This window comes from Elephas maximus, chromosome 14 (assembly GCF_024166365.1).
Source record: "Elephas maximus indicus isolate mEleMax1 chromosome 14, mEleMax1 primary haplotype, whole genome shotgun sequence".
Classification (NCBI taxonomy): Eukaryota; Metazoa; Chordata; class Mammalia; order Proboscidea; family Elephantidae; genus Elephas; species Elephas maximus.
In genome coordinates, this window is record NC_064832.1 from 51,914,843 (window position 1) to 51,932,268 (window position 17,426).

Below are 17,426 nucleotides of genomic sequence, written 5' to 3' on the forward strand. Positions count from 1 at the left end.
TGTTTGCTCTGTACCTCTATCTCCTATTGAGAATTTTGTGGAGGTGTCTTTCTGCGTGAGGGGTTGTTGGTTTTATTCCAAGATGGCAAAGCTGAATCATGCTGTTTGGTCAGGAACCTCCACTGCATAGCTCTATTCCTTCCCCATTTTCTATCAGTTTTTTCTTCCCACTCTGACTTCCAATCTAATACTTTATCCTTTCATTTAAGGTTCAGGGTTCTAGGATTGACATCTATATCTCTTTTACTTGGTTTTTTGGGTCTTTGTTGCAGCAGGGTGGCTTAGTGCGTCTGATAAGCCTAACATCATTGCTCTACCTCTCTTCTTCTTTTAGTGTCACTTTAAATAAAAATGTTCAAGAACTGTTTTCCTTTTCTGAGATCACCAATATCCCTTCTCAGTTAAGTCTCATGAGTTTACAGACCCACCATCCTATTCTTCACATGTTCTTAACAGAGATTTTAATAACCTTATAAATAGATATGATTTTATTCTTATCCAATATGTGGATGACCTTGTTCTGTGTTCCAAAAATGTTGCTATTGTTAGTTGCCGTTCAGTCGATTTCTTCCCATGGCAACTCCATGTGTGCAGAGCAGAATTGCTCCATGGGATTTTTAAGGCAGTGCTTTCAAAACAAGGTTATAAGGACTGTCTCCCAAGGTACGTCTGGGAGGGTTTGAACTTCCAGTCTTTCGGTTAGTAATCAAGTGCTTAATTGTTTGTACCAGCCAGGGACTAGATAAGCTATAAGACTGATTGCATCTGTTTATTTATATTTTTAGCGCAGAAAGGGCATATTTGCACCAAAAAGCTACTGTTTTATTAAAACAAAGTACATTATTTAGGGCACATTTTTATCTCACATAATTTCTTCTTTCTTGGCAAACAATATACATTTAACATTTTCCAAGCCTTATTGAGAGACAAGTAAAAATTTCAATCAGCCTTTTAAAATATTTCCGAAGAAATAAAGCAATCGGGTCTAAAGAATTATAGGACACAATGAGAATGATGTCTCACCAAACAGAGAATATCAGTAAAGAAAAACATAAGCAAATAGAAATATTGGAGTAGAAAAGTACAACTAAAAGGGGGAAAAAAAATCACTAGAGAAGTTCAACAATGTATTTGACCTGACAGAAGAGTCAGTAAACTTGAAAAAAGCTCAGTAGAGATGATTCAATCTTGGGAGCACAAAGAAAAAAGAATGAAGAAAAATTAACACAGCCTCAGAGACCAGTGACATACTGACATACACATGACGGGAGTCCCATAAAGAGAGAAGAGAAATAAATGGGGCAGAAAACTTATTTGAAGAAGTAATGGCTGAGCCTAGACAAAAAACAAACAACAAAAACAGTTAATCTACAGATCCAAAAAGTGCAACAAATTCCATGTAGAATAAACTTGAAGTGATCCACACCTAGAACATCCAACTCAAATTGATAAAAGCCTGAGACAAAGAGAAAATCACAAGAGCAGTAAGAAAAATAATAATAATAATAATTATGTATAAGAGATCTTCCATAAAACTAACTGCTGATTTCTCATCAGAAACCAGGGAGTCCTGAAGACAATGGGTGATACATTTGCAGCTGTAAAATAAAAAGACTGTCAACCAAGAATTCTATATCCTGCTCAAACTCATCTTCAAAAATGAAGAAGAACCCTTTATCACCGCTCTTATTCAACATCGTGTTGGAAGTCTTAGCCAGGGCAATCAGGCTAGACAAAGAAATAAAAGGTATCCGGATTGGCAAGGAAGAAGTAAAGTTATCACTATTTGCAGATGACATGATTATATACACAGAAAACCCTAAGGAATCCTCCAGAAAACTACTGAAACTAATAGAAGAGTTTGGCAGAGTCTCAGGTTATAAAATAAACATACAAAAATCACTTGGATTCCTCTACATCAACAAAAAGAACACCGAAGAGGAAATAACCAAATCAATACCATTCACAATAGCCCCCAAGAAGATAAGATACTTAGGAATAAATCTTACCAAGGATGTAAAAGACCTATACAAAGAAAACTACAAAGCTCTACTACAAGAAATTCAAAAGGACATACTTAAGTGGAAAAACATACCTTGCTCATGGATAGGAAGACTTAACATAGTAAAAATGTCTATTCTACCAAAAGCCATCTATACATTTAACGCACTTCCGATCCAAATTCCAATGTCATATTTTAAGGGGATAGAGAAACAAATCACCAATTTCATATGGAACGGAAAGAAGCCCCGGATAAGCAAAGCACTACTGAAAAAGAAGAAGAAAGTGGGAGGCCTCACCTTACCTGACTTCAGAAACTATTATACAGCCACAGTAGTCAAAACAGCCTGGTATTGGTACAACAACAGACACATAGACCAATGGAACAGAATTGAGAACCCAGACATAGATCCATCCACGTATGAGCAGCTGATATTTGACAAAGGACCAGTGTCAATTAACTGGGGAAAAGATAGCCTTTTTAACAAATGGTGCTGGCATAACTGGATATCCATTTGCAAAAAAATGAAACAGGACCCATACCTCACACCATGCACAAAAACTAACTCCAAGTGGATCAAAGACCTAAACATAAAGACTAAAACGATAAAGATCATGGAAGAAAAAATTGGGACAACCCTAGGAGCCCTAATACAAGGTATAAACAGAATACAAAACATTACCAAAAATGATGAAGAGAAACCCGATAACTGGGAGCTCCTAAAAATCAAACACCTATGCTCATCTAAAGACTTCACCAAAAGAGTAAAAAGACCACCTACAGATTGGGAAAGAATTTTCAGCTATGACATCTCCGACCAGCGCCTGATCTCTAAAATCTACATGATTCTGTCAAAACTCAACCACAAAAAGACAAACAACCCAATCAAGAAGTGGGCAAAGGATATGAACACACATTTCACTAAAGAAGATATTCAGGCAGCCAACAGATACATGAGAAAATGCTCTCGATCATTAGCCATTAGAGAAATGCAAATTAAAACTACGATGAGATTCCATCTCACACCAGCAAGGCTGGCATTAATCCAAAAAACACAAAATAATAAATGTTGGAGAGGCTGCGGAGAGATTGGAACTCTCATACACTGCTGGTGGGAATGTAAAATGGTACAACCACTTTGGAAATCTATCTGGCGTTATCTTAAACAGTTAGAAATAGAACTACCATACAACCCAGAAATCCCACTCCTAGGAATATACCCTAGAGATACAAGAGCCTTCATACAAACAGATATATGCACACCCATGTTTATTGCAGCTCTGTTTACAATAGCAAAAAGTTGGAAGCAACCAAGGTGTCCATCAACGGATGAATGGGTAAATAAATTGTGGTATATTCACACAATGGAATACTACGCATCGATAAAGAACAGTGACGAATCTCTGAAACATTTCATAACATGGAGGAACCTGGAAGGCATTATGCTGAGCGAAATTAGTCAGAGGCAAAAGGACAAATATTGTATAAGACCACTATTATAAGATCTTGAGAAATAGTAAACCTGAGAAGAACACATACTTTTGTGGTTACGAGGGGGGGAGGGAGGGAGGGTGGGAGAGGGTTTTTTATTGATTAATCAGTAGATAAGAACTGCTTTAGGTGAAGGGAAAGACAACACTCAATACATGGAAGGTCAGCTCAATTGGACTGGACCAAAAGCAAAGAAGTTTCCGGGATAAAATGAATGCTTCAAAGGTCAGCGGAGCAAGCGCGGGGGTCTGGGGAACATGGTTTGCGGGGACTTCTAAGTCAATTGGCAAAATAATTCTATTATGAAATCATTCTGCATCCCACTTCGAAATGTGGCGTCTGGGGTCTTAAATGCTAACAAGCAGCCATCTAAGATGCAGCAATTGGTCTCAACCCACCTGGAGCAAAGGAAAATGAAGAACACCAAGCCCACATGACAACTAAGAGCCCAAGAGACAGAAAGGGCCACATGAACCAGAGACCTACATCATCCTGAGACCAGAAGAACTAGTTGGTGCCCGGCCACAATCGATGACTGCCCTGACAGGGAGCTCAGCAGAGGACCCCTGAGGGAGCAGGAGATCAGTGGGATGCAGACCCCAAATTCTCATAACAAGACCAAACTTAATGGTCTGACTGAGACTGGAGGAATCCCGGCGGCCATGCTCCCCAGACCTTCAGCTGACACAGGACAGGAACCATCCCCGAAGACAACTCTTCAGAAATGAAAGGGACTGGTCAGCGGGTGGGAGAGAGATGCTGATGAAGAGTGAGCTAATTATATCAGGTGGACACTTGAGATTGTGTTGGCAACTCTTGCCTGGAGGGGGGATGGGAGGATAGAGAGAGAGGGAAGCCGGCAAAATTGTCAAGAAAGGAGAGACTGAAAGGGCTGACTCAAGACGGGGAGAGTAAGTGGGAGTAGGGAGTGAGATGTATGTAAACTTATATGTGACAGACTGATTGGATTTGTAAACGTTCACTTGAAGCTTAATAAAAGTTATTATAAAAAAAAAAAAAAATGAAGAAGAAATTAAGACATTTCTAGATAAACAAAAACTGGCAGAATTTGTTGCTAGCGGGTCTGCTTTAGAAGAAATAGTAAAGGGAGTATTTCAGGCTGAAATTAAAGGATGCTAGAAGGTAACTCAAATCAACACAAAGAAATAAAAAGAACCAGTAAAATTCATGCATAAGTAAATGTAAAAGACAGATTAATGCATTTTTGTTTGTATCACTTTTCTTATTCTACATGTTTTAAAAGACCAATACCTAAAGCAATAATTTTAAAACTGTGTTAATGGGTTTATAATACATAAATATGTAATAGCATAAAGAAGGGGGAGGGATCAGAGCTCTAGTGGGACAAAGATGTTGTATAATATTGAAATTAAATTGTATTAGTCAGAAATAGACCATTTAATTTGAAGATGCTAACTGAAATCCCCAGGACAATTACTAAGGAAATAACCAAGAAAATAGTAAAATAAACAAAAAAGGCAATTAAAACATGTTACATAAATGAGCCAAAGGTGGCCTCTGTATATTGACTCCAGGTTATTTATTCTTCATTGTAAGCTGAGGCCTATTAGCACAAAAACCCACTGGCACAGAACTAAAGTTTTTGCACATCCAATTTTTTAAAAATAGCCTAAATAAGCAGATTTTTAAAATTGTTTTGAGCCTTCTCTTTTTGCATATCCCACAAAACTTCACCCAAAATCTGTTAGCTATAGATAAGATAAACCTTGTAGTATAATAGACGCCAGGTTACTGCTGCCTTCAGTGCTGTCTGACCCAGCCTTCCCATCTTGCTCCTGAGGGACATTGCCTAGACCATAAGTCCCTTCTTCCTTTCCCCTCTTCCCAAGGAGTCCCCTTGCCTTCTTCCTCTTCTGTTTTTTCCGCTGTGCCACTTGCCTTTGGAGGGTCTCCTGCTTTGAGTGACTACTATCTCATGCAACACCTGTCAATGCATCTGCTCCAATAAATAGCTTATTTTGCAGCATTGCCATTTTGTAGTGATATCATTTTCCTTCATCTGTCTCAAAATTCCTCAAACTCCCTTCTTTGAGAGAGTTTCCAGGCTATGGAACACAGAGTCAGTATCTAGGCAGAGCACAGCAGACTCCCTGATTTGAGCAGACAGAGTTGAGAGCCTTCAGACACTGAGGTGACAATGGTTTGTAGGTCAGATTAATGAAAAGGAGAAAGATCCAGAATTCTTGAGTATTCAGGGGATCCATGCATATAAGTGAGGAAAATACATGAGGCAAATGAAGAACTGGCGGTAAAGGATTAGTGGAAACAGAGCTCAGCACTCAGAGGGACAGGAATAGCGCCTTCCTACCCGCCAGATTGGAGAACATCATAATTGAGTATACAGAAGGGTGTTGCTTCAGTAGTGGGGAATAGTTATTCTCAGTCTGAACACTATTCTGGTCCTATCTAATAAATCTCATAAATAACAGGTCAGTCATCCCTCCAGAAAATCAAAGGTAGTCAGTTGCATTGTGATACTTACAGCCAGCTGAGGACTACGTTATCTACTATTGTTAGTTCTCCCTTAAGATTGAAGGTGTCTTATGACCATCCTAGGTACCAGTCACAATATTTTCTGGAGAGAGGCATTTTAATATCTGATTTCAACTCAAGAAATAAAATCTAGTGTTTTGATGCTCCCCAAAAGAAAAGTGTTGTTTAAAATCGTTGGGACCCTCCCATGTGGGATGGTCCTAGTTATAATAGAAATACCACAAGTGGATGGTTTCAACAAATAGAAGTTTATTCTCTCACAGTCTAGTAGGCTAGAAGTTCAAATTCAGGGCATGAGCTCCAGGGGAAGGGTTTCTGTCTCTGTGGGTTCTGGAGGAAGGTCCTTGTCATCAGTCTTATCCTGGTCTAGGAGCTTCTCAGAAGCAGGGACTCCATGCTGCTTTCTTGGTGGTATATGAGGTCACCCTGTCTCCTTGCTCTCTTGTCTTTTATGTCTCAAAAAGAGATTGAGTTAAAACAAAACCTAATCTTGTAGATTGAGCCCTGCCTTTTTAACATAACTACTTCTAATCCTGCCTCTTTAACATCATAAAGGCAGAATTTCTAACACCTAGGAAAATCACATCAGATGACAAAATGGTGGACAATCACACAATACTGGAAATCACAGCCCAGCCAAGTTGACACATATTTTTAGGGGGCACAATTCAGTCCATTACAGGGATCTACATCAGCCAGGGATACAGGTTGACAACATGATCTCCAAGCCACTTGGAGTTCAGTACAAATTCAAAAATAATTCCTTTTTGCTTTTAAAGGACTGCCTGAGGGTAGTCAGTCAAAACCTGTGTTATTGTCTATGCCATCAGCCAGGTGCTACTTCTCTACCTCATGGAATAAGTGACAGTTACTGGGATGGGAGTGCAGAAGACATCTAGAGTATTAAAGGGGTCTTTTGTGTGACAGTTACAGAAGACACGGCCATCTCCTATTGTTTCTGATAAAACCTCTCATAAGGATAAGTGGAATCACAATCATTTGGTGGTCAAAGGCACCTGGCAAGAAATGGCAGGTCCAAGATTAGGTTATATTTAAGGTGCTTGCAGTGGTTTGGAAAGCCCTGATAAAAGTATTTTCCAGGGGTGATTCTGAAGGGCCAAGGTTGTTAATGTCCTTCTATTCCCTATATATTGTGTGTTCAATGATGGGCCCACCTCAGGTGTCTGGGATTTGGTCTCTCTCCACCACCACAAAACCAGAGTGTGCCATTTCAGTAGCTATCAATTTACCTTTTGTGCAATCATCCTCTTTTCAAATCCAGATCTTTCTTCTTTAAGAAAGACAAGGTAATTTTTTAAAAATGTATACAGACCCATTATTTCTTCCACTTTGTTCTGCGTTTTTTGGGGGGGTTCTGCTTAATTCCAGTGTAGAGGGACTCAGCAAATATCTCAATAAATTGATAATTATCCTTATAGTCCAGAACCATATCAATACAATAATAAGAGGAAGGTCGCTGAAAGAGAAGTTTCAATTCCCTAGGGCTTCTTTTAACTATGCCACCTGGAGATTGTACCAACCAGGTCAGCCTTGGTTGATATATGAGAAACTAGAAAGAAAGCATCATGCCCAGGAATCATCAAGATGGAATTCTAATTAAAAAAAAAAAATAGCCTATACATCCCCCTACCTCTTTTACATTCATTACCTAGGTAGTGGCTGAAAGGAATGATACCTTCCTGGAGACAACATGTTCAGTGACTGAATTTACTTAGTAAGGTGGAAAAAAATGAAGACGATAGCCAGGAATCTTTTTGAGTTGCTGTCTTTTTTTTTTTTTTTTAATGATAACACTGCCATGGTCAACAGCACCAGATATCAGTGTATGGTGGAGAGTGTACAAGGTACATCAAATACTTTGAGATGAGCCAAGTTTTGTGTGCCTTCTGTGATAAAAGGTGCACCTCTGTCAGATAGCAAATGATCTGAATGCTGAAAGACGATACGTATTAGATTCAAGGGTTAGCGTGATGTAGCCAGAGTTGGCTGATCCAACTGGCACAGCAACACTATAACCTGAAAGAGTGTCATTAGCAATGCAGCACCATTGACAGCCTCAAGGGTATGGCTCAAAATTTGATGTAGTCAATCTTTCAGTAACAGGTGAGGACAATACATCCCTCTACATGACGCAGTAGGCTCAACTTTTAGAAACATCAAAAATCTGGCACACAGAGAAAACTTCTGCTTCGGAAACATAGAATCATTTACGTAGAGCCCAGTCTGTAATGGTGGGTGTGTTTCCATGCCTTGTATGATGATGAATTCAGACAGAATGGTGGGAACCCAGGTGGTGCTTGATCAGCAGCTTGATTTCAGTGAGTCTTATAGGAGAATGTCTTCTTACAATTGTCATCTATTGAGACTTTTTTTCAGCAGCTGAAATTTGTTTCCACAGTTAGTGGCTCCAATAAAATCTGTTTCAAATTGAAAGTCTATAGTTATCTAAATGTCAGATAAACAGCCAGGTCATTGGCAATGGTCCAAAAGTCAGTAAAAATATAACAAATTTCATAAAGGTGTATATTGGCCAGAGCTAAGGTTCAACAATTATAACAGCCAAGTGGAATATTTTTTTTTTTTTTTTCCACTGGATACCATCAGGTTTCAGTCTAACTAAACCCTCATGGAAACCTCTGTGAATTGAGAGGTTTGGTCCAAGTGGAAAAGTGGGTGATAAATTTCACCTAACATGATAACTGCTTCGTTTCACATAAAGCCAAGATAGCACTGGGGACCAATGGTTTCTATCCTTGAATATACCATAATTTTACAGGTAAGGCTTTCTGAGGCCTTTCCAATTTGTAAACCATTGAATTTGAGTTGACGTACCTCCAAATGGCAATATCAGGCTGGAGAGTCACAAGGCACTCATGTGTTGTGAGTTAGTTTCCGCAAGGGCCCAGTAACAAGCTAACAGCTTCTTTTTAAGTGGGTGTAATTGGCATTTGTGTCTGGGAGGCAACAAGCCCAAAATTGAAAGGACACTTCCACGTGGAGGCTGCCTCTTTTTGCCAGAAGCTTCAATCATCAAATCATCATTCACAGAAACATGGGGCTCAATAGCGTCACTAGGTTTGTGGGGTCCATATGTACAGCATGTTGCAGTTTGCTGGGGATTTTCCAAAGAAGTGTGTAGGTTTGACTTCCATTCAAAACGTACAAATTTGTGAGTTAGCTGATATAAAGGACCAAGTAAAATATCCAAGTGATGTACATGCTTTCTCTAATATCTAAAGGGTGTGATAAGATGCTCAGTCTCCTTTGATTTGTTGGGGAGCTGAAGTTTTTCTTTGGCTTCCAAAGAATTAATCATTCTGAATCTGTTTACAAACTTCCCATAAACTTTACTTGCCAAACAGGCCCTTGACTTTTGTCAGAGTTCATCAGGAGGTGGGATAATACAACAGTCAAGGTCATTGAGGCTTTTGATTTGCCAATCAACTGGACATCATCTACAGAGTAGGTGTTGGGCGTGATAATGTGGAAGCACTCACATTAAACACTGACCCACCTCTGATGGAAAATAACAGAGAAGTAAATAACCCTGTGCGAGTACTAAAATATATATTTAAGCCTTTGTGACGAGAACGTGAACTGCTCTTGATCCTGGTATGTCCAAGTCTGCATTCCAAGTGCTATTAGTTTCTGTAATGGATTTGGTTATAGACACAATGTCTGCAATAGCCTGAGCCATAGGAGTAACCAATAAATTTACTTGACAATAATCCATTGTAAGCTTCCTTTATCACTGGACATACCGAGCTGCTATATTGAAATGTTATATCTCATATTACTACTACTTCCTTCAATCCTTTAATTAAGGCAGTGATTTTTCATTTCTTCTCCAGAGATTGTATACTGATTATAACAAACTACCCAGGTAGTGATACAGAGGCAAGTTGGGAAAGCATTTGTGTGTCCCAGTAACACTTCCATACACAAGTTTCTTCCTTATTGCGTGAATGCCCCAGGCACTATAGGAAAGGGAGGCACAAGAATATGACACATCAATTTCTACCAAACATGTATAGAAGCAACAATAATACAAATAATTGACCTGAAAGGCTCTGCCCACAGGGCCACATGAGCTTCTCTTCTCTACTGTGAACTCTGCCCAAACATTGGTAGCTGCATAAGCGTACCTTTTCCTTCCATGTTTCTGGGTAGGATAGCAACGCTTGCTCCCATATCCAACAAAGCCATCATTATTTGAGTCCCTATTCTCATAGTTCCGCAGCATACTAGATGAGTGCATATGAATGTTGATTCCCTTGGAGACATGAGCCCTTGGCCCCAATCAATTGTAATCATTTTTCTCCACAAAGTCCCTGAGTCTGGGATAGAGGGGGTCAGATTGATAAGGAGCACAGAGAGAGAGAGTTAGCCTGGCTTTCAAACAAGGCTTTGCATTTACTTTTTGTATTAAACACCATGACGACAGCTTGCAGCTCAACTAATTCACTTTCCGGTGCTTTCAGCATCCAGTGCTCTATATTGAATAGTGTGGGTCCCATTGCTTAAGCCATCTATCTCAACTTTGGAAATCCTTTGATTCAGCTCCAGAAAAAGTCACTAGGTCTATTTTCCAAGGTTGCTCTTTATACAAACATCCTTAAAAAGATATTTCAGAACAAAGGTGGTCAGTGCTTCTACTTGCAAGACATGCAGAAATGCAAGAGGGTCGTAGTGAGTTGTGTCCCAACATCTGCAATGAGGAATCATTTGTTGATGTTAATTTTCTTGCAGTTATTGTCATTTTCAGAAATGAAGTGAGAACTAAAACCATCATTTTTTTTTTTCTTTCCCGTGTTTAAAAATGCTGGGCCAAACATGCTTTCCTGTCCCTGTCTGAACAATTTTGTGATAAAATATACTTACCCGTGTTTATGCTAAACATACTGGGATCAGAGGGAATCTTTTATCTTTTGGTTACAAGAAATACTTGTTATTGGAAGAAAAAGACTGGGGACGAACTGAAATAAATTACTTATCAAGACACAGCTTAACCATTGTTATGGATTGAATTGTGATATGTTGAAGTTCTAACCTCTGCACTGACTTGTTTGGGAAATCAGGTTATCCTTTGTAGTTGCTACCAGTTAAGGGCTCCCTTTTGAGTAAAGTCTTGTAAAAGAGAAGAACAGACAGGAAAACAGAGACATACAGGATAAGGACACCATGTGAGAATCTCTCTACCAGCTGAAGAATGACAAGAAAAGGTTCAGAGATACCAGGTACTGGAGGAAACAAGGAGAGAACTTTCCTTGGAGGAGATAGAGAGAGCATGTCTCTGCAGACAGAATGCAGACTTCTCAGAATTGTAAGAAATAAATTTTTGTTCCTTAAAACCACCCACTTGGTGTTATTGTTGTACTACTAGAAAACTAAGACAATCAAAATACATACCAAGCCATTTGACTCTCTGTGCCCACCAATCCAAAGCTACTATGTCATAAATTATGTCCAATCCTAATTAGATCTCTACCTTGCAAGACTGTCCTTAAAATTTAAAAAGCCAGACCCTAAAATCCATCTGAAGCATCCTCCTTCTGAGACATTACTCAGGCTTCATCAAAAGGCCAGTCCCTTTTAATGAAGTAAATCTAATAAAGTTAGTGTTTCTTGCTCAACAGAACATTCAAGTTACCAACGAGAAAAAGAGCATTTTGTAAATCCAATCTTTGCCATTAACGGCAGTTTCTGAAAAATTTTAATTAATTGTCCATATTTAGTCATCGCTTGCCTAGATCAATTTAGGCTAGCCTAGGTAGAGGGGGTTGTGTATTGCATACTTTAAAAAAAGAGCCCCTAGAGCTAACCAAAAACCGAACCAAACCCAGTGCCATTGAGTCGATTCCGACTCATAGAGACCCTATAGGAAAGAGTAGAACTGCCCCATAGAGTTTCCAAGGAGCGCCTGGTGGATTTGAACTGCCGACCCTTTGGGTAGCAGCCATAGCACTTAACTACTACGCCGCCAGGGTTTCCCCCCTAGAGCTAACTGAACTAATATTGTTCTGAGGAAAAAAATATATATTTCCAGTACAGAATGCACTAACTTTATCATGAGACATAGCTAAATCCTTAGTTTTCATATCTCTTGAATGCTCGAAGAACCTGACACAAGCAGTGATCAAGTCTCCCCAGTCCTTCCATGATCGCAGTGCATTTGGGACAGAGGATCTGCACTTTTACCTTGCAATCTTGAATACTGTCCATTTCCTACCATTTTCTAATTTTATAAATTACGTGTTATATTTTACAACATTAAATAGTGAAAAGAAAACCTCGAATCACTAACACTTAAAACCTGTTGTCTTTTAACAACTATATTTTAATATATATTCATGTGTCCAATTTTATTCATAGTGACAAATGGCTTACTGTGTGCATTGCTTTTATGTTGTCACTAACAAATGATTTTCTTAGATGGATTCACATAAAATGTTTTGTATTTACATGCTATGCCAGTCAAATAACAAATATTTAAGCTCACAGTTTACTTTTGATCCTTCAAATTACTGCCACGAAATCAGATACTATACAACCAAGAAATAATGTTATTAGAATAAACATGGGAGGTTTTGGAGAATAAAACTAAAATAAATTTTGGTAGTAACAAGATTTCTTTTGGGAACGGGATATAGAGCAAACCAATACAATGTAGTCATTAAATTATGTCAGGCTTGTTTATTTCTGAAGTGTAATATTTTTAGGGTCTCTTTGGTAAAGCCTGGGGATACTAAGATTCACTTTTTACTAGATACATCTGAGGTTCTTTATCAGTGTTAATACTCTCCTGGTACTGTTTATTTTTTCAAGTGATTAATCTACAAGAGAAAGTAAATATTTTACCACTTGGTGGTGCTGGTGGATAATATAAAAGACAGATTTCTCCGGGAGCATGTGTTGATAAGACCTGGTTATGGTGAGTTAAATAAAATTAAAGGAAGGACAGCTTCATTCACCTCTGTCATTCCGTATTTTTCATTTCTTCTTTTGACTTAAAGAGTGTAAATTAGGCAGAATTGTTACTAGTGATGGCTTGGGTCTTTGCTAAGTAGCACAGGGAACACAGCTCTTTAACACAAATTTTATGGCACTGGAGATTGACAATTAATGAGGTTATTATTTCCCTTTTTAAATTGCTCCTGCTGCAGTATGAAAGATTACTTCAATTACACACTTTATTTTCATCCTTTCAAAAAGGGCACGTTATTGTATGACCATTAATGTTTTTACCTAGTATGATGATCACTGGGTTGTATTATTCTGTCCTTGATAGGAATACAAGCATTTCAACATGTCGTGAAACATGTTTATACCAGACTGAATAGTAAATATATTTACCAACTTGAGTGTCTGTTCAATTATCATTGATGCTGAAATACATTCACATGGAGAGTGAAAAGCAAATGGTTTAATGCCATTTATTATTTATCATCATTGTTAAAAGCTATGCCTTTAGAAATATACAGCTTTCTCAAAAACAGTCTGTCCAAAAGTGGGAAACAGTTCTTCATATTTATTTGGCAGTGTTCTTGACTTACTCAGCTTTGGGTTTCAAAATTTTAAAAATGTACATATTATGCAATTTTTATGGCGTGTTCGACTATGTATCCCTTCAACCACATAAACGCGAGAGAATTTTGTCACCAGTATTTTTTTTTCTATTTTCTTTTAACTGGGGGCAAGTCCATGAATTTCTTATGCCCAGAGTTAGCCTAGATTGCAGTGCCCTACAGGGGGTGTGAGAATGAAGACTTATATGGAAAGGATTTTCAATGACAAAATGAAATTTTTCAGTTTTCACTTCACTTCAAAGAAAAGAACACAGCAGACACATAGTCTTTGTCACATTGGTAGGCAGGTACATTATTAACATTTTTGACATGGATGAATAGGCAGCCCGAGGGCCCCAAACTCTATTTCTATAGAGATGAATAAGCTCTTAACTCTGCTCTGAACAACAACTGCTTTAAACATAAGGTAAAGGATAAAGCCAAAGCTTATTTGTGACACTAAGTGCCCAACCAATGTACAGTCATAAACCACTTGATTTGAGTTTCTACTAATGCTTTTGATTACTTCTATTGCATTTGATAACAAAGATAGGGAATAAATGACCCACTAAAAAGGCATGCAAAGAGTACTGTAACAGTCCATATTTCTAAAAACTCACTGGTAATAATGGCATACAGTCATTAGCCCTCCCTGACAAAACACACCGAGAAAGTGTTCACGGTATGTTCATTAGCAAGATCTATTCAAAATACCTTCAAAGAAACTTGGCAAGGCTGTCTAGTATAAGAATCTAAACCTTTTTATCACAATGCTATTAAATATTAAGAAAATATTTTATAATTCTACTGTATTGAAGCTCTATTTTTCCAGTAATGATTTTTTCTACTGTTATAAGAGTTTTATTCTTTGCTGCATTCATTCAGTAAGTTGTAATATAAATTATAAGAATCCATTGTAGATATGGCAAAGTAGTTATCCTGATCAAGCACTCTGAGTTTTCCTGCACATTACATTTTCTTCTCCAGGTCAATTTTTCTCTCCCCCTTCCTCTTGTTAATCACTTTAAACGTAATAAATTAATGGGGAAAAAGAACACAACAAATAAAAAAATACCCCCACACAAGAAACAGGACATAATTTTTCCCCACTATACATATAGTATACCTTTTATTATTTTATGTGGAGAAAGGATACAAACATTGGATTGGTAACAAGTAAATGTTCTATGCAGTCACAGTTGTACCAGCACAAGTTGTGGGACTATTGTTGCATCATTTCAATGCTCTAGGACATGATGTTCCCACTTGTGAAAGGTAAATTAATCAATCTTACTCTCCACCAACATTATTTGATCATGAAAGAAATAATATGAGTGAAAATGACTTATAGACTTAAACTGCTCTATAAATATAGGGTGTGGTGAATATAGTTATCATATGTTGTTGTTATTAGGTGCCATCAAGTCGGTTCTGACTCATAGCAACCCTATGTATGACAGAACAAAACATTGCCTGGTCCTGCGACATCCTCACAATCTTTGTTGTGCTTGAGCCCATTGTTGTAGCCACTGTGTCAATCCATCTTGTTGAGGGTCTTCCTATTTTTCGCTCTCCTTCTAATTTACCAAGCATGATGTCCTCCAGGGACTGGTCCCTTCTGATAAAATGTCCAAAGTCTGTGAAGTCTCATCATCCTTGCTTCCAAGGAGCATTCTGGTTTGTACTTTCTCCAAGACAGATTTGTTCATTCTTTTGGCAGTCCATGGTTTATTCGATATTCTTCACCAACACCACAATTCAAAGGTGTCAGTTCTTCTTCGATCTTCTTTATTCATTGTCTACCTTCCACATGCGTATGAGGCGATTGAAAACACCATGACTTGGCTCAAGCGCACCTTAGCCTTCAAGATGACATCTTTGCTTTTTAATACTTTAAAGAGATCTTCTGCGGCAGATTTACTCAATGCAACGTGTGGTATAGGTGTTTTGAAATTGACTTATATTTTAATCAAAAAAGAAGTTATACTAAAACTGTCTTAACTCATAATATAGGACTGCACTGTTCAATACTGTAGCTACTAGCAAAAAGTAGCTATAGAGAACTTGAAATGTGTCTTGTCTGAATGAAAAAGAATATAAAATATTTTATTTATAATATATTTATTACATGTCAAAATGGTAACACATTTGGGTTGTTTTATTTTATTTTAATACACTTTATGTTTTAGAACAATTTTAGATTTATAAAACAATTTATATGGGGAGTTCCTATATCTTCTGCACACACACTCTCCTATTGTTAACATCTTGTATTGTTGTGGTTGATGTGTTGATGAACCAACACTGATACGTGATTATTAACTAAAATCCAAAGTTTGCATTAAAGCTCTCTCTTTGTGTTACAGAGTTCTGCTGGTTTTGGTTAATGCATGAAGTCATATGTCCACCATTTACAGCATCATACAAAATCATTTCACAGCTCTAAAATGCCCTGTGCTCTACCTATTCAACGCCCCCTTCTCCTCACACTGGGAAAACACTATTTTTTTTTTCTTTCTCCATGGTTTTGTCTTTTCCAGAAGCACTATATAGTTGAAATACAGTACGTAGGGTTTTTTTTTCCAGACTGGCTTCTTTTACTTAGCCATAAAAAAATATGCATTTAAAATTTCCCCATGTCTTTTCATAGTCTCATGTCTCATTTTTTAATTGATGAATGATACTTCAACATATAGATGTTTCACAGTTTGTTTATCCATTCACCTATTGAAAGGCGTCTTGGTTGCTTCTAAATGTTGTCGATTATGAATAAATGTTCTATAAATATGTGTGCGTACTTTTCGTGTAAACATAAATTTTCAACGCAGGTGAGTAAATACCTAAGAACACAGTTGTTGGACTGTATGTATGATAAGCCTATAATTCATTTTGTAAGAAACTGGAAACCATCTTCCAAGTAAGTGCACCATTTTGTGATCCCACTGCTAATGAAAGAGAGCTCCTATTGCTTCACATCTGCACCAGCATTTGGTGGTGGTAATGTTTTGAATTTTAGCCATGGTTGTTTTACTTTCTTTTCCTTTTCTTACAAATTGTATATGTGTAAAAATTTTCAACTTTTTTTTTCGCTCATGACATAAAAGTATATTTCAATTAATCTTTAACAGCTATTCTGAACAAAATATATTTGGTATTTCAGAACATTCATTCCATGTTTTATTTATTATATACTGCTTAATCCTTTTTTGAAGACTTGCTTTCAAAGTTTCAAAACTTGAATTACCACTTGTTTACTCTAGATTGAGAGTCCAGACATTGGTCGTTACTCGAGTAAAAACCTCTCTTCTCTGAAAAGTTGACAGTCTTATGCTAAGGACACAATTTTGAAGGAATTACTGATAACAGTGAGGAAGGAAGATTATCCACTTAGCAAATCAAAGCAACCACTTTAACCATATCATAACAGTCTCCCATATATTCCTCCATTTGAAGCCATGCTCACTAGATTCAAATCCTAATGGTTGCATATTCAACCATTAAAATAAGGCAAAATTGTTTAACATTAAAACAATGACATGTGCAATATTGTAACATAATATTTTCTTTAATCAATTATGTAATTCTATCCCCTGGTCTTTCATTAAGGGTTTGTAATATTGTGAGCTAACGCCTCTCTTCTTTACCCAAAACACATAACAGAAATGGGTTGTAGCTTTCTCTAGACTGCTGCTATGAAAATGAAAGATTACTTTAACCAACCAGTTGATGACAACTCCGTGCGTGTCAGAATAGAACTGTGTTCCGTAGGGTTTTCATCGTTTGATTTTTCAGAAAGAGATTGCCCGGACTTT